The sequence below is a fragment of the Lissotriton vulgaris genome, chromosome 5 (assembly GCF_964263255.1).
Source record: "Lissotriton vulgaris chromosome 5, aLisVul1.2, whole genome shotgun sequence".
Lineage (NCBI taxonomy): Eukaryota > Metazoa > Chordata > Amphibia > Caudata > Salamandridae > Lissotriton > Lissotriton vulgaris.
The window spans coordinates 1,960,091,730-1,960,114,238 of record NC_141693.1 but is presented as its reverse complement, the minus strand read 5'-3'; positions in this window follow the sequence as shown (position 1 = coordinate 1,960,114,238).

Sequence of the window (22,509 nt, the reverse complement as noted above, 5' to 3'; positions counted from 1 at the left end):
ATTGATATATTCAGAAGCATTTTATGACAAAATGATGACAATTGGTTTTGATTATTGGAAAACTAATATTGAAACGAAATCAATTTGGGGTACAAAAGATTGGCAGGTGCAAGGCATAGAAGCACTGTTTAGAACCTGCATGATACCAGAACAAATGTTATTTTTAAATGACACTGTACACCAAACATCTTGTCTTGGCCTAGCCAAAAACAAAGAAATGAAAACACCGTCTACACCAAAGCCAATACCTGAAAATGCAACAGCTGATATTGAGTTAGACGTGTCACAAATTTTACATTTCAACAGAACAAATCCTGATTGGAAAAAGTGGTTAATCTGGCCTACAGACACAAATAGCTGTCAAGATAGATTCCTGAATAAAACACAGGGTTTAAAAATGACCAGATTAGACCCTAGATATTCCCAGAGACAACATCCAGGAATTATAACCACATACAGTGTAGGGAAACTCTGCCTTGAATGGCTAACTACATCCACACTGGCTGAAATTAAGCAACACTTGTCTTTATTAAAAGATGGTGCTGATTTGCGCGACTTCATTCTTGGTCCACGCAAACAGCGTCAAAAGCGTTTCATAGCGACCAGTATCTATGCTGCTTACAACGAGGCTTGGAAAGTAAAGCAAATTGAAACTGCTGAAAAGATACGAGAAATTGATCGTATTAATTTGGAAAAATCACTTTCTGTAGTAGACAATGGGTTAATGACTCTGTCTTCCAGAATATATTCTTTGGACAATATTGTATCATCTGCCCTTGATGTGATAGACAGGGATTTGCTAATGTTACAACATGGCCAGTCTCAATTACGCTCTATTATAGAACTAGGCTGGACGCTGCAAAATCTTCGTTCAGGCTATGTGCCTTGGCGTTTGATAAACACAACGTCATTATTTTCCATTTTTAACCTTACTGATAAACAGATCAGTTTGGCACAGAAAGGAGCAGACTATACAATCTTGAGCATCGAGAAACTCGAGAGATTACCATTGACAATGTCAGAGAGTCCTGTCATTGAATGGATAATACACGGAATTATCACAATTCCGATAACAACTTTCCGCTTTAAAAAGTGCCTTGAATACATACCTGCTGGCCAATATGAACAATTGGGTAAGGGATATGTTAAATCCGAATGGAAATTACCATACACTCATTCTTGCTATAGTGACAGCGACAAAAATGTATTTCTTAGTGGTGACAACTGTAAACACTCACTGAGCGGTATACTTTTGTGTCAGGGTATTAATTTACACGGAGCATGTGATGGCAATTCAAACAACCTTTCATGCCACCAGCTAGTCACACCTGCAACTCAGATAGAGCCCTTCTTTATGCAACTCGCAAACGGGAGTTACATTCTAAGAACGGATCACAGGTGCTGTGGCCTCGCGCCCGGAAAAAGTTATCTAATACAAGTAACGTCCATGGTCAAATGTTGTATGCAAGCATTGTTCCCGAGCGGGCCTCCAGACACAGTGACTCCCCTCTGGCCTCGTCTGAATCTCTATTCTATACGAATTGATACATTAAGCAAAATGAAATCTGTGCTTTTACAGACAACAGTGCCTATAACGTCATCTAAAGAGACGTATGATCTTCTAGTCGCAAGGACGGCTACTGAGGTCCATGACCTTTTATCAACAAATTGCCCCGTGCATTTCGTACAAGTGCTCGACCAACTCCTTAACATGTCTAGTGCTACAAGCATCCCAGGCATATTTAAGACAGTCTTTACGGGACTGCTAACACCCTTCCAGGCAATTTTGGGAATCTTTCCTAATTTTGTGCACTCCATCTTTGGTGGTATTCCACTATTTTTTGGACTCATCGCAGGGATTCTATTTTTGACCCTCCTGCTACGTTATGGCAAGCCTCGGCTCAGACATAGCTCCCATGGGAATGGAAGAAACAATCCTAGCAATGCGCTACAGGGACAGGATAACTAACGTCCTCGGATTGGCCAGGCTGAGAGATCTAAACATGACCTGGTTCCTTTCATTCAGACCGATATGGCAAAATTGCATTTTACCTGTGCTACGGTGTATGCTTTGCGGCGAGGAATGCGTGTTGGACATCTGTCTTTCACTTCCATCAGCAGTACCAATGGACGTCGATACTTTGCTAAGTCCAATAACGGCTCACGCATTGTGTTGTCCCCAGCGGCTACCAATCCTGATGACGGCATTCGTGGAGACTCCTGTACTACAGCCAAGTGGTAACAGTGGAGCGAGTGACAAAAGCAACATCATCCAGGTACAACGTTCTGTGAGCGGGACTGGTACTGTCTTCGATGACAGCAATCATTCTCACACCTGCCAAGTTACAGCGCTATCTAATTTGGTTGAACTATCACCTGATTTTGTAGACCAATTCTTTGCGAGCCTGTCTGATACGATGTTCTCACCCACAGAGAAACAATAACTTTTGAGAAGCTTTCCGACACACAGCGTTCCCATGAACTCTGAATTCGGCCTTCAGTTTTGATCAACAAAAACTGCCAGGAGCTTTGGTAAACTGATTTTTCTTTGAATTGGACAATTTTTTAAAAATATTGGCCCTTTCCTTTTGGCACGAACAATTCTTTGCTTAACGTAAAAACTATTCTTAGAGAACAGAAGCTTCACACTTCTATTTCTAAAAAACAACACATCTAGAGACATAACAACATAACACCAGCCTCTAGCACACATATTATTACAATGCATTTTTATGTGATGATTTATCTCACATTTCTTCTGTCAGAGATACTTCATGTGTAATTCTTTATGCATAATCGTTCATTGATTTCATATGCAATAATTTTTGAATGATTACTATGCTTTTAAAAAAAAAAACGTACAGTACCTAAATTCCATGTATTACAAGTACGCCTATTTCGAATGCATTTATGTATTTTGGGGTGGGCTATGTTACACAATGTTACACATGCATCTAATTGCTTAGTTTTAGTAATTTTGATGGACATGAATTCGTGGAGTGGGTGTCATGTGCTTATCTAGGTTCCTGATCGATACTGTGACCTTATGCCCCTATTCGGCTATAAATCCATTTATTCCCTATATTGGCATAACCGTTCAAGTGCGATTTTCTGAAAAGTCATCTCTGGCCTCACACGAACAGAGCCACATTCCAGCATGACTCTCTGCTACTTCCTTTGCGACCAATTAGTGCAATGACAGAGCAGCAGTCACTATCTGATATTCCTAGATAACACTCCGAGTTCTTCAACAAGATAAAAACTTAGCAAACCTGGAAATCCCCGCTTGCTATGTTTTGATTAGTAATGGAACTCTAATGAGCAACTGATAACTATCACTTCCTAGTGACATCTTTAATTGACGTCTTATGTCCAGCAAACTTGCGTCAAACCCGGCACCTGTCAGGTATAAATATTACCAACGTTGCCTTAAGCAATGAGCGAACATGTTGCTGATGCCAGCTGCCTGCATGACCCCGTGTTGGTAAAAACTAGCACTCTGTCGCTGCAGCCTGCTATCCTGTGGTGGTGAAGCTGCTGATTACCATTATCGCCGCTACAGTGCGACCTATGGTGCAGTACGCTTGAGGAGCCGTGCAGCCGTCCTCTGCGAAGACATCCAGCCCAGCTGCCCGCGGACGCTGTCACCCCTCCTTCCTCGACGCGCTGAGAGAAGCCGCTGCCTTTCTCGTGCAGAGAAATCCAGTCCCGGCGCTTCCAGTTTACCCTCGCAGGTGACTGGGATATCGAGAGAGACCCCTGAAGGAGATACCAATCCTCCATCATTCTGTTCAGAGGTATGGTGTTGACTAAACCCTTAGACGAGAATTCTTGAAACAAACCTTGGCAAAACCAACTTAACTTAAGCTACTTACTTACTCCCCTTCTCACGTGTTAGGCCTAGGTCAGGCACACTGGGGTAGGCTTAGTTAGAAGCACCAGTTGAGTATGTTAGCCTAATGTATATATGACTGTATAAATGTTTTATTACTTTTAAACCATTGTATGGCTAAGAAACCATATCAATGCTTTTACAGTTCTATTTTGCTATTCTTATCTTACTGTACGTACTTTTTATAATAACAGTTATTGCAATTGTGGCAATACATTTCTCTTGTACGAGAAGAAAGACTGTTCAATAAATGTTAACCTTTATTGATACACGCCCGTCTCTCTATTCTCTACATACCGTGAAAGTAAACTGCACTAGACTGACTGAGTGAAATCTATGTCTATTGTTTCACACGACCCTAGAGATCGACTCTTGATCTGAGGAGCAAAGTTGTCATGTTGCACGGTTGTTGGAAAACTGAATCCCTTCTTGTCTGTGCCAAGGAAGCTGATCACTTCCTATGCAGAGAAGAAAGTTTCCAGTGACCTCTGAGCTAGTTGGTAACACAACCCAATTAAGTTTAGCATAGTCAGTGGAGGCCTGGAATATAAGCAGTTCCACGTCGATACTACTGTTTATGTTATTCCAATGCGCAGGGCCTAGTGGGAAACTAGGAACTACACTACAAGACCTCCCACTCCTGATATGCTGTCTCCCATCTGGATTCTCTGGGTTCTCCCAGATAGGAATGATTCCAGCCACTGAAGAGCTAAGCCCTGAATCCCAACCCCAGCCAGCCTGTCCAGCAGAAGGGTATGGCTGACAGTATCGAACGCCGCTGATAGGTCTAACAGAATCAGGGCGCTCGGTCTCTTACTGTCAGCCATCCTTCTGAGCTCGTCCAGCACCGAGAGCATGACAAACTCGGTGCTGTGATGTGTGCGGAAACCTGCCTGCCTCTCATGGAGTAGATGGTTAGACTCCAGGAAGCTTGACAGAGATTTTAGCACATGTTGCTCGAGTACTTTGGACAGGAAAGGCAGCTGGGATATGGGTCTATAGTTTTTTAAGGCGTTGGGATCTGCCCCCACTTTCTTTAGCAGTGGTCTTACACGAGCTTCTTTAAAGCTAGTGGGGAGCCTGCCAGTGCTCAAGGATTTATTTAGTGTGGCTAGGATATGGTCCTCTAGAATAGGACGTGCCAAGCAGAAAATACTTGGGGGGCATGGATCTGCTGGGAACCAGATTTTGTCTTCCTCATCAGCAATTCGAGGATTAGTGGGTCCATAGGGGGAAATGATGATAGGCAGCTAGCAGCTGGGTTTAGAGTGGCCTGCTGCTCGATTGGGCCGTACCCCATACTTTTTATTTCGAGCATAATGGTGTCTACTTTATCCAGAAAGTATTTCTGGAAAGTATCACAGTTTATGCTGCTTTCTGCATCCTGAGCTCTTTTAGTTAGTTCCTTCAGGATTTTGAACGTTTCCTTTTGAACATTGGTCGCCCTATTTATTCGGATCTCATAAAATGAAGCTTTAGTTTTCCGGGTGGATTTTTTATAACTGCGAAACGCTTTCTTATATTGTTCACAGGTATCTGTATCCTTATTTTTCCTCCAATTTCTCTCCATATTACGCAGAGCCTTCCTTTGATCCCTCAAAGCAGGTGTAAACCATGGGGCTCCCTTTTCCCACTATTTTTTGTTTGGAGTTTCTCGGGTGCTATCTGATCGATGGCTTTTGCCAAATAGTCCATCATGTCCTTACAGTCTTGATCTACATCTTTATTAGGTGTTATCGGCTGGACAGTTCCCCTGAGTGACGTGTTCAGTGTGTATTGGTCCACATTTTTCCACTGGCGGGTCAGTCTGGGTTTAAATGCTGGGCGTAAGGGTGTAGTATCCAGGGGGATGTCACAGTAGATCAGATGATCGTCTGACCAGATACAAGGGAGGATTCCAACTAATACCACCCTGGGATCTGTTGTCCATATCAGATCTAGGGTGTGGCCTTTTGTATGAGTAGGGGCGTTTACGAGCTGCCTGAATCCCAGAGAGGACATGGTTGTCTCTAGGGAGCTAGCTGCTGGCTGTTTCTTTTCTTTGTCCCAGTGAAAATTAAAGTCTCCTGTAACTATGACATTTCTATATCTGGAACACATGTCAGAAACATAGGTCATAAAGGAGTCATTAAAGCCTGGGGTGGCATTGGGGGGGCGATAAACTGTGAGAACTGTAACACACATGTTATCAAACATGATTTTTATCGCCAGCAAGTCGGCCAGATCCACTGACTCAGCCAGTATTTTGGTCACTGCTAGATGTCTCTTGAACATTATTGCCACTCCTCCCCCTCGGGTATTCCCTGTGCGATTCTGCCAATGGATGTCATAGTTTACAGGGACGGCGGCTATGATGTCTGGTAGAGAGTTGTCCCCCATCCAGGTCTCGGTCAAGGTCAGGATGTCAATGTCTTTGCCTTGCAATAGAGTGAAAATCTCAAGACTATGACAACATAGTGACCTAGTGTTTAGGCTAACCAGCTTTAGGGTATGCGGAGGGGCTGGGGACCTACCTATCTGCGGTGCCTAGATGGACAATTCCTCTACACGAGTAAGTGTAGCCAGGTCTAGAGGTGTTGTGCCCCCATTCAGTTGACGGATTTCCTCCCCAGAATAAGTAATCCGTTTGGTGAGGGTCCCTGCCCCTGTTCGTACGCGGACGGGCGCAGACGGGCAGGACTCTGGCACGACTCCGGCACAGATCCGGCGAGTCCGCTGACCGCGTCCGCTGCGCGGAGACATGGCCGACCGTTTTTATAGTGGCAACTACAGCCCAACCAAAGCCCAACTTCTCTGTTGGTGGGGGTTTGTCCTTACAGTCTCGTGCAGAGAAGCCCTTTTGTGCCCACTTAACTGAAGGTGCCTGCGATATAAGGCTCAACCGATACACATTTAAGCTTGGGATCTCCAAGACTATTTACTAAGGTAATTTCTCTTAACTTTGCAACAATCGGAGTAGACTATTACTTACCCAGTGCCTTCAACTGGGGGAATATGTTACCTTGGACCTCATTACTCCGTGTTGTTCATATTTGCTTTAAATACAAAGACCTCAGTATTCTTTGTTTTCTATTTCAGGAGAGAGTAAGGGGGGAGCCAGTGCTCACAGAGTATAAGGTTGAACACTACACCTCATAATTATGGTATGCTCACGTCATCTATAGCAGGATATGATGTAATGCGTTATGTATATATGTTTGTAGGTGACCTTATGTTCCTTTGTCTTTTTGATTGCCTCAATAGTGTGTGTAGCGGCCTTACAACTGCCCTCTTCTCTCTTCTATGGTTTAAGCAAAGCTTATTTTGCTTTACAGGTGAGGGGAATAGGAACGATAGGGTGGTTCTATGTGTATGTTTGGTTCATAGTATGTGGTATTGATGCTTATTTTCACATTTTGTCTCTATCAAGATCTCCCTCCCCGCTGCCCCCTTCCCTTCCTGCCCCTCGCTTGATTTCCTCTAAGTCTGTGTTGGTTTACGAGCCAAATTTGGGGCAATCTAGAGGTGGGCTTCATTTACATCATCACCATCCTGAGGATCGTCCAGTGGTGCCTGATAGATATACGGTGCAGCTGGAATCAGGATTGGTTAGCCTTAAGAAAGGTTCTAAAAAGACATCCACCATTTCGGAGCCTTGACCATCTGAGGAGTCACTTTTATGAACGACCCTGTGCATTGGACCCATTGTTTTGAGAGCGCCTCCTGGAGGGGGCGCATCCGCAGACGGCAGTGAGGTATTAATAGGATACATGATGACATCATTCCTAGTAGGGATTTGAAAAGGCGGACCGTTAAAGTCCTCTTTGAAGCCACGAGAATAGCCAGTGCCAAAAGCTTGTCTTTCCTCTCTTGAGATGCAGAGGCTTTTCTCAGTTGTGTGTCGACGGTAGCGCCTAGGAAGTTGATGCGCTTAGAAGGTAGAAGGACTGATTTCTCCCGATTGAGCGTGAGTCCTAAACGATTGAAAAGCAGCAGACAGGCGTTGGAAGACCTTGACGCGTCTTCTAAGGATGGAGCCTTGATCAGCCAGTCATCCAGATATGGAAAGACTTGATGGTGGTGCTGTCTGAGATATGCAGCTACTGGGGAGAGACACTTTGTAAAGATGCGAGGTGCAGACTTGAGTCCGAAGGGCAGGGCGCAAAATTGAAAGTGTCTGCCCGCCACCGCAAATCTTAAATATTTTTGGGGATTTCTGTGAATCGGGATGTGGAAGTAAGAGTCCTGAAGGTCCAGGAACGGCATGTAATCTCTCGAATCCAGGAGTTGCAAGACCTCCTGGATTGTTACCATGCGAAACGACCGCTTCTTTAGGAATTTGTTGAGGGCTCTGAGGTCCAAAATTGGTCTCCACTTCTTCTCTTTTTTTCTGAACTTGAAAGAAGCGGGAATAAAATCCTTTTCCTCGCTGAGACAAAGGGACCTTCTCTATCGCCCCTTTCTGGAGCATAAGAGAGACTTCTCGGAGAAGCAGATGTAGATTTTTGTGAAGCATAGGTCGGGGAGGTGTCTGGGGAGGTATATGCATACATTCCAGAGAATGGCTGAATTGAACTAATTGTAGAACCCAACGGTCCGTGGTAATGTGCTTCCAATTTTTTATGAAATGGGAAATCTTTCCTCCAATTTTTGATGATGGAAATGAATCTGAGACTGGCTGAAGTGAAAGGTCATTGTCTACGTCCGTTATTTTTTCATTGGCCTTTACCACAAAAAGACGCCTTGCCATAAGAGGATTGTTGGCTATGTTGCTGGCGCTGTTGATACTGGGACCGATTCTGGCCTGAAGAATATGATGACCGGTATTGGTAGTCCCCTCTATAAGAGGACTGTCCTCTACCTCTAGACCCACGAAAGGATTGACTTTTGTACTGGAGAGTGCCCAATGCTCTAGAAGTGTCTGTGTCCTTTTTTATACTCTGCAGCGCTTCATCAATCTGAGAACCGAAGAGAAATTGGCCATCATAGGGCATATCCAAAAATGTTGTCTGTATCTCGGGACGAAAGGAAGTTGCCCTTAACCAACCTTGTTGTCGCAAGACTGACGCTCCAGCTAACTGGCAAAATCCTGTTGTTGTGATATCCATCGCACAGTCTATTATCTCTGACGCCGAGGCTTCACACTCTAGCAATATCTTCTTTGCCTCCTCTTTTGATTCATTAGGTAGATCCGATAGATAAGGGGCTATATCCGCCCTTAGCTGTCTATTGTAACGCCGCTAAAGCATTGGCCACCTTCACTGTCAATGCAGACATTGATGAGAACTGCTTCCCAATGTTGTCTAATCTTCGGCCTTCCTTATCTGGAGGAGCTGATAACGGGCAGAAGGATTTCTGGACTTCTTCTGGGCCGCCTGTGTAACAACCGAATCCGGCTTGGGGTGTCCTATTAAACAAGCCAGTGCAGTATCAGGCGCCCTATACTTCTTATCCAAGAGAGGTACAGCCGGAGGTACAGAGGAAGGATTCTGCATCACCTTAACACCCTGCTTCCACAGGTATTCGATTATGGGTATTGATCTTACTGATTTTTTAAGAGGCTCCTTAAAATCATATAAGAAGCAGTCTTGCTGTTGAGAGGCCATTGGAATTTGAAACGTTGAGTGGCCCTCTCAACTACATTATGGAGCCCTCCAATGTCGCCGGGTGGTGAATCTGCGGATGCAGGTACTGGAGAAGCGGGAGACGGAATGACATAGTCATCCCAGTCATCGTGGTTAGATTGAGTATCTTGTAGTTCTCCCTCCTCCTGTTGGTCTTCTTCCTCCTCCTCATCAGTAGACGGAGGATGATCAACCCGCTCCGGCTGTACACTCAAAGGTGGACGCCGTGGTCTTGGTGAGGGAGATACTGCGGAAGGTTGAGGTGCAGGAGACTCTCGAAACCTCTGTTTGTAGTCTTGTATGAGGTACCACAAGTCCAAAACTAAAGAGGCTGGAAGGCAAACCATTGGAGGCGGAGGTGGATGATATTCTTCCTACTGTTCCTCTTCTTCGTTCGAACTCTTGACATTTGACATGAAGCTCCGAAGGGCTTGTCGCAGTCTGAAACATGTCCCCTTCATCTGAATCTTCCTCTTGAAGAAGACATGCTGGAGGTAGTGGTTGGACTGTGACTGGCGATGTTAAAGCCGGCGTCATCGCCTTTTTTGTAATTTTTAGGTGCACATATGTGCTTTGCAGACCTGAATCTATCATCGTCGACGAGCCGTTGACGGTGTGGTCGTCGACGGTAAAGCGTTGACGGGTGTCGTAGCCGGAGGATTCATTGTCGACGGGGCCGTTGTCGTTGGCGTAGACATCTCTGGAGACTTCGTTGACGATGTCTTCGTCGACGGTATTTTTGTCGACGGTGCCTTCGTCGACGGTACCTTTGTCGACAACGTTTTTGTTGAAGATGTCGATGATATTGACTTTGCCGCCGAGGTCGTCGCCGATTCCGTTGTCGGCCAGTGCAGCGTCAACGAGTGCTTTGACGTTGATGGTGTCTTCTTGATGTTTATCGTCAACGACACAGTCTTACCTGCCGTTGACAATGGGGTCGTAGTCGTCGACGAGGACAATGACGACGATGCCATTGACGTAGAAACAGTAGTTGTCGATGTTGTCACATAAATGCAGCAGACATAGCTCTCCTCGACGATGAAGACGTTGTCGAAGTAGGCTTTTTGAAGGTGGGAACTTCCTGAGAGGAAACCTTCACAGAAGTATCCTTGGAGAGAACCTCTGAAGACTTTCTTGACGCCTTCTTTTGAGGAGGTACTGTAGGTTTAGGAGGAGCCACCCATGGTCTCTTTAGTCAAGACTTGGAAGAGACCTAAGAACCTTCACTTTCCTCAGAAGATTACAGGTGGTCCCCATCTTTTAGCCTCTGGAGCCAAATTAAGAGGCGTCCCTCACGATCTTTGAGGGTTTTAGTGGAAAAGGTACAACATACCTTGCAGTCCTTGGAAGAATGTCTGGATACAGGCAATACAGACAGTCTTGAGGATATTAGCAATCAAAGATGGAACATAATAAAAACACCAAAGAACACTGGAAATCAGTTGTGAAGAAAAAACTGAGCAGAGCTCAGAGGAGACTCCCGTAGCACGACGTGCGGTAGAAAATCTGAGGGACTGAGGCTCCTTCCAGGAGGGTTCTAGAGGGAGGTGACTGCTGATTGGCTCTTTTCTAGAGTTTGGTCCTTTCTACAAAAGGACATGGATATGTTACGAATGTGAGGCCTTTAGGCCTATTTATCTATATGTCTATGGGACATTACTTTATTTATGTACCGGGGACTCCCATTCTGACGACGGGGAATGATTCAGGTATGTGAATCTATGAAAGACACCCCTAATACTGGATAACTAAGGGTTCCTGAACAGTCTCAAACCGGAGTATGCAAGGAGGGCACTAAATGTGCCCTTCAATAAAGTCTGTTGGCGCTGAGAAGGGCCCCCATCCCAGCCCAATACACCAAGTCCAGTCTGGAAGGTGGTTGCATCTCCCTGTGATAGGAAACCTATAGTTCTACCTTCCCCTGCCCGAGCTCAGCTCACCTCAGCAGCAGCGGAGCAGAACAGTGCCTATGGTCGGCCGCAACACTAGCTTGCTCGCAAACCCTGAAAGGTTGTAACCAGGAGTACAGGGTGCTCCACTAAGGGCTCTCTAGTACATGAGATTTTACCTCCAACACTGAATCGGTGTTGGGGTATGATTCCAACATCTTTGATACCAAACATGACTAGGTTTGGCGCAGCCATTATACAGTTAGACATCTCGTAATGTTGTGTAGTTCCAATATAGCCTATACAGGATCTGCGAGTTCGGATAACAAAAACTGTGGGTTTGGTGGCAGACTGGTTCCGAACACCCCCACCGAATACGTGTTATGGCAGAGTTTTTGGCTGTATTTAGCAGTGATATAGACCTTAGTCTTGCTCACATCTAGTATAGGTATTCTTAGCCTGTGTTGGCCCTTTTAAGCCCTTTCTTCCAGACCTAGAAGAGGATAGCTGCTTAATATGATGATAGATCCTTTATTCTTGACTCTAACCTGTCTATTGCCTATTGGCTTTGACATATTTGACACATTGGTATGGTTTATGTAGGTATTCTGGCAGAGCTAAGGGGCATTTCATCCCTTTCAGGCCTACAGGCCTAGAGTTAGAGGGACTCCATCTTGATGAAGCTGAGAGGCTTTTCAGGGTAAAGGCAAAGTTTATAGTTATAGCTGTTGTTCGCCCTAAGCGAACCGGAGAGAACCGGCCAGAGCTGAATCTAATCAGGAATTGTTCCCGGGCTCAGGTCTCTAGACGAAACAAGCAGACTGGTCACTGTGGGAGCGTCTAGCGCAAGGAGCCTGGTGCATGGGATTGGTGGGAGGAAGCTGCTGGCTGGAACTTTCCATGAGGAAACAGCATTCTATATCAGTGAAGTGCAGAGGCGGAGTTAGGGAGTCGAGTGGAGGTGGCGGAGCCAGTCAGTCGTGTTGAGGTGGAGGAGTGGTAAGCAGTGGAGTGGAGTTGGCAGAGAGAGAGGGTTCAAGCTGGAGAGAGCTGAGTTGAATAGTGAGCTGGAACTGAAGGAAGCAGTCAGAAGCAGTTACTTATCAGGAGGAGGTGTGAATAGCTGGAGTCTGAAGTAATGCCTTTTAGAAGAGACGGAGGAGAGATCGTGGACTAACCTGTGGGAGCAGATGGAGTTATTTGGACATTGGTGCAGAGACAGAGTGAATAAGCTAGTGGAATGAACGGTGATCAGAGCGGCAGAAACCATTAGATTGAAGCTGGAAGGTGGAGACAGTTCGTGGGGGAGAGGAGTCCAGTGCAAAGTGATCAGCGCAGAGGTGTACCCAAGAGTGCAGGAGAGAGAGAGTCTGAGATGAGCCAAGGCACAGACGAGAGAGGAACCCAGATGACAGCTAGAACAAGACTTCACACTAATCAGGTGAACTCGACCCTTAATCTTGTTCTTATTCCCTAAGCTATTGTATGTTTAATCCTTTTTCTTTCAGCTGTGTGTCAAAGTTACTGCTAGTTATAGAGACCCCATTGTTTTGTATATGTGTACTTTAATATTGTTCTAATAAAACCCCCAGTTTGTAGCAAACTGGCATGTGTCCTATATTCTTGTTCAATCCAGGTAAATGTATCTCCTAGGTGGTTACTATTTTTTATGAATGGATGAGTAACCCCAATCAGGTAAGTGGTGATCACATAAATAGGGAGCGAGTGGACCTATGATGCCAAGAATAAGAGGTACATTATATTAATTGGCTAACTCCTAATATTGTAGTAGCAAGCCCTTAGTGAAGAGACTTCCCAATATATATATATATATCTGAAGGTGTTCATAGGAATGTGGTCGTCGTTGATATGCGGCGTTAGTGAGAACGTTGGGGAGGATGACCAGCGTGTATACCCACAGGATTGTGGCTTGTGTAAGTGAGAGCGTCAGGGGGGATACTGGCGTGGAGGTTTGCCGGATTGCGAACCGTTTGGAAAAGAGAGCATTGGGTTCTGCAGGCCCATGTGTAGACGCACCGGATTGTGTGTCATATCTGCCCTAGGGTAGACCGGTCTGGGTCGGGGTGGCCGCGAGACCAACTGATGTGAATATAAGTGTGGTGTAGGGTATGGATATCCCTAGTAATCAGTGAGTATTCTTAGTATCCCTATAGATTTAGTGGTGTTTCTAATAATATGAGCTTGTATATTGCGAGTTCCCCATCCTCAGGTAGGTACCCAGGTGCCTGGATAGATGGTCCTGAGGAGGGATGTGATTACGTTCTGGCTGGGTTGGAGGGGCCTCTAGGGGCTGATCCCATCTAATCAGAAAATCCAGCCATAACATCTGGCGTCACGAACTGCTTACCTATCCTGTGTGTCCTGGCCATGTGCTTAGAGAGTTTCCCATGTGTTCTGAGGGAGTGCCCTGAACGCCGGTTCCATCTGGCGTAATGTTGCAGTTTATGTAGCCTGTGTGACCTATGGGCTTGAACAGTTGCAGCGTGAGGAGATTGCATTACATCATGGCATTTGGTTTATTCAGGGTGGAAGGAATGGTTTTCATCTTGGTGTTTGAATTGTCAGGGTTGAAGGATGGCATTACATGAGGGAGCCAGTTACATTTTTGTAATGGTCCAATTGTATAAATGTGTGTTAAAAATGCTTTTAAATTGTCCATTAAATTGCTTGCTGCATCTGCTTATGCTGTGCAATGTGAAATGTGTTCATTGTAATATGATTTGTGGAGTTCTTTGAATATAGCTCCTTGTAAATATGGCTTGTGAATAGCGCCATATTAATGTGGCTTGTGAGGTGCATGTTCTCATGTTGATCTGCTGTGTTCCTTGTGCATTGCGCCTTGGATATATTGTTTGTGAAGAGTTTGTCTTGTAAATATGGCTTGTGAATAGCGCCATGTTAATGTGGCTTGTGAGGTGCATGTTCTCATGTTGATCTGCTGTGTTCCTTGTGCATTGCGCCTTGGATATATTATTTGTGAAGCGCTTGTCTTGTAAATATGGCTTGTGAATAGCGCCATGTGGTCATGGCTTGGACAGGGCATGTTATCATTACGTTAGGCAGGAGAGAGCTGGATCTCTCTCGGGTGCTTGGGGATAACGTTTTGAAAATGTGTGTACGTGTTATCTGTAAACGTGAAGAGATGTGCTCATGACTTTCCCATGTATCTGCAGTCATTGGGAATGATTGTGCTTGAGCTGCCAAAGGGTTAATATCTTGAATTGAGATGGCAGTCTTTATTTTTAAACATGCTGTTTTACCTTGCATGGTTATCTGAACTGACTATAAAAGTCAGTGTATTATTTTAAGGATTGATGGTTTGATTTTGACTTTTGATTCCTGGGTCTGCCTACGTGCTTTGTCAGCTTCTTGACGGAAAGGTAACATCTTGTGCTTTGCAAAGGGTTCTGTTCATTTCACATTCTTTTTGAAATGCGTCTACGAATTTGTGTGGGTTTACCTTGGAACTGATGCGGTTATAAATCAACCAGTCGGATTGAGATAAGGGTTTGCACGGAGAGAGCTGTGTTCTTTTAAATGCGCTTCTTAATATGCATCCACTGACGTGTGGAGAATTATTTTTGAATGCATGATTTAAAATGAGTGAAATGTTAAAAAGATGGCCCAGTTAGAGTGCACGCTACGGGGCTGTTTTCATTAATTATTTCTTTGAGGGTTTTCCATCTAGAAAGGAATGTGTTGGCCGATGCTTTGTAATTATTACAGGTTGAGAATAATCAATCTTGCCCGACAGTGCATGGTAACATGTGCTTTTAATTAGTGAAAGGCAACCGTGTGCTTTTGAAAAAAAATTTGTGTATTCTTATTATTATTTTCCCAAATGCAAACTGAACTTTTTTTTTAAATGTGATTGTGTGCAGCAAAACCGGCATTGGTAAGTTAACCAACTCAGTTAGAAAATAAATGGCTGTTTATTAATATATGAATGTGGCCCTTTTATTAGGTTGGATTAAATAGCTTGCATGTTTAATTACGCTGTAATGCAAAATTACATGATGCCCCTGGTTGAACTAAACACAATGGTGAAATGTGTCTGCATTTTATGTTGTTTTAAAATTATTTCTCTTTCAACAGCTGACAATGGTCCATGATAATTCGTTTTTTCAAATGCAGAATGCATAATTTTGTGTGCAGATGTAAAATTGCCCCTTTTTGTATGTTGATCTGCATGTTGCATAAATGCTGAATTAGTTAGACAAAAGTCTTTTTAGAAACTGGAGCTTTTAAGTAGCAGTACATTGTAACAGAATTGTTTTTTTTAAAATGCTAGCTTTCGTTAGTTAGAGCAATCAGGCCTGGGAACAAGCTTACAAGGAATTTGTTTGTCGACCTTGGCAGACCAGCTGGTTTGTGAAGACGGGTTTTTTCCTCTGCAGGCTTCGACTGCAGCCTGTCCTGTTTTGATTGGCCATAATCCAATTTTGTTCCGCGGACGGCATGTTTATGTAAGGGCGGGGTGAACTCGCTCTTCCTGGCTGTCAGCGCGGGCAGCTTCATTGCCTGCTGATAAGGGATTCTTGTAGACTCTTAGCCCTTGGAGTTAGTTAGATACAGTAGGCCTGGGCGGGCTTCTCTGATCAGGGAATGGGAGGCTTGCAGCCCCTGCTCTTGCTGTGAGATCATCATTTGGCAGTGATTCAAATTACTTCACACTGTAGCCTGGCTCCCGCGTACTCTGAAGGGAGGGGCTGTCTCAGAGAGGAGACCATTCTGAATGAACTTAAAAATTAGATTTTGAATGTTTTTAATTAAATAGGATATTTTCTTTTCAATAATGAAAGGCACCCGGGGTGCTTTTTAAATAAAAATTTTATTTTGCAAGATTAATGATACTTGTTTTCTTGTCCTAGGATTGCTGGGTTGTGGTGTTGGTGCGTGGGTCGCCCCCCCCCCCCACTTCCTTTATTATTTTAGTTTTTTACTTTCATGTTTTTATGTTAGTTTATTATTTTTGGAAGATGGAACCAGACCAGACCAGACCGGAAGGGTGGTGAATGGCCGCATCGGAGGAAGTGTCTGGATACCGAAGATGCCGGGTGGTGACCTACACTGATGTCCCTAAATTGACATTGGACTCTTTTTTTTTTTTTGATGAAAAATATACCAAGCAAAAGGATTTTCTTACATGATTCCTTGGCCTGCATTGTTCCCATGTTTTTCTTTGCAATCGCTATGAGCAGGCCCCACTTTAAAAAAAAAAAAAAACACAAACATGTTTTATTTGTGACAGAATCACAAAAGGATTTGGTTATGTAATTCCTTGGCCTGCATTATTCCCATGTTTTTTCCTTGCAATCACTACGAGCAGGCCCCACTTTTAAGAAAAAACACAAACTTGTCACCTATTATAGTTTTCCTGTTTTCTTCAAAACTGTTTTTGCCAATGAAGGACTTTTTTTTTTGAATGGTGGTGCACACATGTGTTCCACAGTGTGAAGAAACTAAGTGATATATATATACACCAGCTATCTTGTAGAAATGGGGTTGTCTTTTACTGTTATTACATTTTCACCTTGATTGATCAAAGGGTGGTTACCCTAGACTTTAGGTTGTCCTGGGAGGTGTGTCTTTTAGTATGTTTATGTATTAATGTTTGCCCAGACCTTGAAAATAATTTGTCATGTTTACTTCTCAGATTTCACCAAAATGTTTCCTTAAGTTGACCAAAGTAGGTAGGCCCCATTTAGGCCCCTTGCTGTTTTCATTCAACACATAAGTCCCTACATCACTAGATTTCACCAGTTATCACTAGAAGTTGAGGCACATTTAGTTTGAGGATGCTTTGGTTAGTTTCTGTTGTTATCAGATCCAATCTCAGATATGTTTCAGCATTCAAGTCAAGGGTGCTTTGATTTGTTTTCAGTTGGTTGTTAGGTTTGTATTCCCTACAATTGAGTTTCAGGTGGAATTTCCTTAAGTTGTCATTCTTTTTAGAGAGTTTTTTTAGTTTTTGATTTGTTGATAGATTGTGTTGATGTTTGTTTATATGGATGTTGTTGTTTATTGATGTTCGCAAGATAAGGATCTAAGGGTGGAATGTTATGGCAGAGTTTTTGGCTGTATTTAGCAGTGATATAGACCTTAGTCTTGCTCACATCTAGTATAGGTATTCTTAGCCTGTGTTGGCCCTTTTAAGCCCTTTCTTCCAGACCTAGAAGAGGATAGCTGCTTAATATGATGATAGATCCTTTATTCTTGACTCTAACCTGTCTATTGCCTATTGGCTTTGACATATTTGACACATTGGTATGGTTTATGTAGGTATTCTGGCAGAGCTAAGGGGCATTTCATCCCTTTCAGGCCTACAGGCCTAGAGCTAGAGGGACTCCATCTTGATGAAGCTGAGAGGCTTTTCAGGGTAAAGGCAAAGTTTATAGTTATAGCTGTTGTTCGCCCTAAGCGAACCGGAGAGAACCGGCCAGAGCTGAATCTAATCAGGAATTGTTCCCGGGCTCACGGCTCTAGACGAAACAAGCAGACTGGTCACTGTGGGAGCGTCTAGCGCAAGGAGCCTGGTGCATGGGATTGGTGGGAGGAAGCTGCTGGCTGGAACTTTCCATGAGGAAACAGCATTCTATATCAGTGAAGTGCAGAGGCGGAGTTAGGGAGTCGAGTGGAGGTGGCGGAGCCAGTCAGTCGTGTTGAGGTGGAGGAGTGGTAAGCAGTGGAGTGGAGTTGGCAGAGAGAGAGGGTTCAAGCTGGAGAGAGCTGAGTTGAATAGTGAGCTGGAACTGAAGGAAGCAGTCAGAAGCAGTTACTTATCAGGAGGAGGTGTGAATAGCTGGAGTCTGAAGTAATGCCTTTTAGAAGAGACGGAGGAGAGATCGTGGACTAACCTGTGGGAGCAGATGGAGTTATTTGGACATTGGTGCAGAGACAGAGTGAATAAGCTAGTGGAATGAACGGTGATCAGAGCGGCAGAAACCATTAGATTGAAGCTGGAAGGTGGAGACAGTTCGTGGGGGAGAGGAGTCCAGTGCAAGGTGATCAGCGCAGAGGTGTACCCAAGAGTGCAGGAGAGAGAGAGAGTCTGAGATGAGCCAAGGCACAGACGAGAGAGGAACCCAGATGACAGCTAGAACAAGACTTCACACTAATCAGGTGAACTCGACCCTTAATCTTGTTCTTATTCCCTAAGCTATTGTATGTTTAATCCTTTTTCTTTCAGCGGTGTGTCAAAGTTACTGCTAGTTATAGAGACCCCATAGTTTTGTATATGTGTACTTTAATATTGTTCTAATAAAACCCCCAGTTTGTAGCAAACTGGCATGTGTCTTATATTCTTGTTCAATCCAGGTAAATGTATCTCCTAGGTGGTTACTATTTTTTATGAATGGATGAGTAACCCCAATCAGGTAAGTGGTGATCACATAAATAGGGAGCGAGTGGACCTATGATGCCAAGAATAAGAGGTACATTATATTAATTGGCTAACTCCTAATATTGTAGTAGCAAGCCCTTAGTGAAGAGACTTCCCAATATATATATATATATCTGAAGGTGTTCATAGGAATGTGGTCGTCGTTGATATGCGGCGTTAGTGAGAACGTTGGGGAGGATGACCAGCGTGTATACCCACAGGATTGTGGCTTGTGTAAGTGAGAGCGTCAGGGGGGATACTGGCGTGGAGGTTTGCCGGATTGCGAACCGTTTGGAAAAGAGAGCATTGGGTTCTGCAGGCCCATGTGTAGACGCACCGGATTGTGTGTCATATCTGCCCTAGGGTAGACCGGTCTGGGTCGGGGTGGCCGCGAGACCAACTGATGTGAATATAAGTGTGGTGTAGGGTATGGATATCCCTAGTAATCAGTGAGTATTCTTAGTATCCCTATAGATTTAGTGGTGTTTCTAATAATATGAGCTTGTATATTGCGAGTTCCCCATCCTCAGGTAGGTACCCAGGTGCCTGGATAGATGGTCCTGAGGAGGGATGTGATTACGTTCTGGCTGGGTTGGAGGGGCCCCTAGGGGCTGATCCCATCTAATCAGAAAATCCAGCCATAACAATACGTTAGTCTGTTTACATTAGCTAGCTAACAGTGCCACTAGAATCTTCTCTTATCAGGGAGAGAATAGTTTCTGGCAACCTCGGAACACGACAACGCTGTCCCTCAGGATTGTGAAAACAATATACTACTTTTCGCTCAGTCACTCGTTCTCACTTAGCTTGTCTTAGAGATACACAGAATAAACAGTCTGGGAGTTTCAATAAGGATTTATTGAACAGTTGGTATTCTTGTGTAAAATAGATGTGCTGTAACAACCATTAGACAGTAGCATAGATATATGGTTAGCAGTACTACGAAAGTAAAGGGATGGTACAGTTCTAACATTTTGCAGTAATCATGAATATATACAAGTACATAAAACACATGATAAGAAAGAGCGTACTCCTACGATGTCTCCCTAACTAGATGTACCTAAATGTACCTAGCATCAGTGTGGGTGTTATGCCAAGAATCCCTCTAAGGTCTAGTCAACCCCATTACCTGAGCATGGGGAGGATATGAGACCCCGTCCTGGTCTCGAGTTGGACACGCCGCAATGGATGTTAGACCACTGCTAGCTGGAGCGTCTGCATGCAGGAACCTCAGCGTCTCTGGTCGGTGTGTCAGCCGGGAAGTTACGGTCGCCTCTGTCTGTCTAAGCAAGACATGACGTATATATACCCACAGGTCTCCCCAGGGGTTCTACCGTGATGTTACTGTGTGGGCCTAAAGGATGATGTCGGACTTGAACTTTAGCATAGATATTACACAGGAGATGTTCATCCTGCTGCGAGTCCTGCTGTGCTTCAAAGAAGCCTCATGCACAATGTATGAATATCAAACGAGGAAAAAACCTGCGTTCTGAATGCAGTGTTGTATCAAGATAAAAGGTCAGTCCCTATGAACCATTATGTATGTAATGTAGGGAAGGATATAGGTAAAAGGCTGCAGTGTTCTCTGCGCCTATATAGGGTACCTATATTGAACATAACAGTAATGACTGATGTCTTCTAGGTCTTAAAATGGCTGACCGTCTCTAGGGTTTGTAGGTGTGTCTTGCTCATGCAGAGGCAACCTCAAACTTATAACCAAGCACCATGCCATAAGGACTGAGGGGCCTACTATAGGGCTGACTGGTTTTGAGTGCAGTGACTTCAGATATAAGGAAACATATCCGTAGTGAAGGGTACAAGCACCATCTCACACAAGCTGCAATGGCAGTCACAGTTTAAGTTGTCTCCCATGGGCTGCAGACCGCTGGTGTAACTATCCCATGAGTATCTTAGCACCATATACTAAGGACTTATAAGGGTACACCAGTCGCCAATTAAGAGGTACAAAAGTATGTAAAAAAGCAATTTCGGAAGAAAGAGCACAGATGATCGGGTCCTGATTAGGAGGATCCCAGCAAAATACAGTCAAAACACATTGACAGCAGGCAAAAAGTGGGGTAGCCATGAAAGGAGATTCTACTTACCTATACAACTTTTTGGGGGGTTTGTGAGTCTGTCTTCGTCAGAAAAATATTCTTTCACTTCCTCTTCGACATATCGTCTTGAATGGTTTCTTTGATGGGGGCTTTAATCCCTCTTTAAAGCACTTCCTAAACATTTTCTCAGTTACCTCAAACTCCTTCTCATCAGTCATACTGCCTAAAAAATTGTAATATTCACTATACTTATTAAACTAAAATTGCCAATATTAATTTTGTGCAGCTACAAATGGCCGCTGTGCTCGAGCCCGCCAAAAGAAGCTCCTGAGCTAGGGATCACTCTTTTGTGAATATCCCCGTTTATGCCCCCCCATGCACCCTTCTACTGGACATCCCCGCTTAAAGAAACTCATATGCAACAAAACTATCCGTACGACACCCTCCACAAAGAAGATAATTTGGCATGAAATCTACCTGAAGAGAGTCTGCGACGACGACGTTCCCCTGGGACCACTTCTGACTCAAGAGGGGATCGGAGCTTCCCGAGTCTAGGCTGGAGTGGTTGCCGAGTGACGTTCTGCCAGTATAGTTTAAACCTTCTTTGGAGTAGATGGAATAGAACGTGGACGAGGAACTACTCACGGTATTTCCTGATGTACAGGGGTTGAGGGAAATCTTCCTGTAGACAGCCAACATGAATTGTAGGTCTGTTAATAAAGAAGGCATGCAGACTAGTTCCTCCTGATAATCCTGATGTTATTGTTGGTGAGGAGTATATTCTTGATAGTCTCCATATTCCTCCTCAAAATCATCCTCCTGACACTTAACGTGCAGCTTGGATGGGCTACTCGCGTAGCCAAAGGGCCCATCATCTTCTTCCTCAGAATCCTGCTCCTCCAACAGGTGAGAAGGCAAAAGATGTGTAACCTTGCGAGGTGAGGTAAGACCCAGTGTAATTTTCCTTGTCCTAGTTTTTTCTGTTTTATCCAGTGTTTTTCCCCTCGTCGATGGGTCGGTTGACGAGATCTCAGACAATACCATCTTCGGAGAAGCAGCCGTTGGTGATTTGGAAACCATTGGCAATGGTATAACTGTCGCCGACCTTGCCATCAGCACAACAGTCCTCGCTCTTGTTGACAATACCGGCGTCAACATCCTACTCGACGGTGACAAAACCTACGACGACGGAGCCCCCAACACCGCCATGGACACTGATGCTTTCTTTGAAGACAGGTGAACTTCAACCAGATGGTTTCTTCGTCGACTGTACTGTCAACGGTGGAGCTTTTATCAACGTCGTTCCTGCAGGAGACACTGAAGGCATTTTGAAAGAGTGCCTGACTTGAGGGGGTGGGTGTATTAGGCGGCTCAGAACTCACCTTTTATTTGTTGTTTATCCTCGAAGAATGTACTTTCCTCTCCTTTTCATGTTTGTGAGGAGCTTTTGAGGGACTGCGCCCATGCGGCCCATGAGAGGTCTTTTTAAGGGCCTTTCCTGGACACTCACCAGATGAATGGGCGTGAGGTGATCTTCTCCTCTTATGGGACCTCCCGGGTGAAGATGAAGATGCCTCATCACTGTCCTCACTTGAAATCACCTCTTTTCTGGCTTTGAGTTTCTGAAGCCATATAAGAAGGCGTCCCTCACGATCTCTTAAGGTTT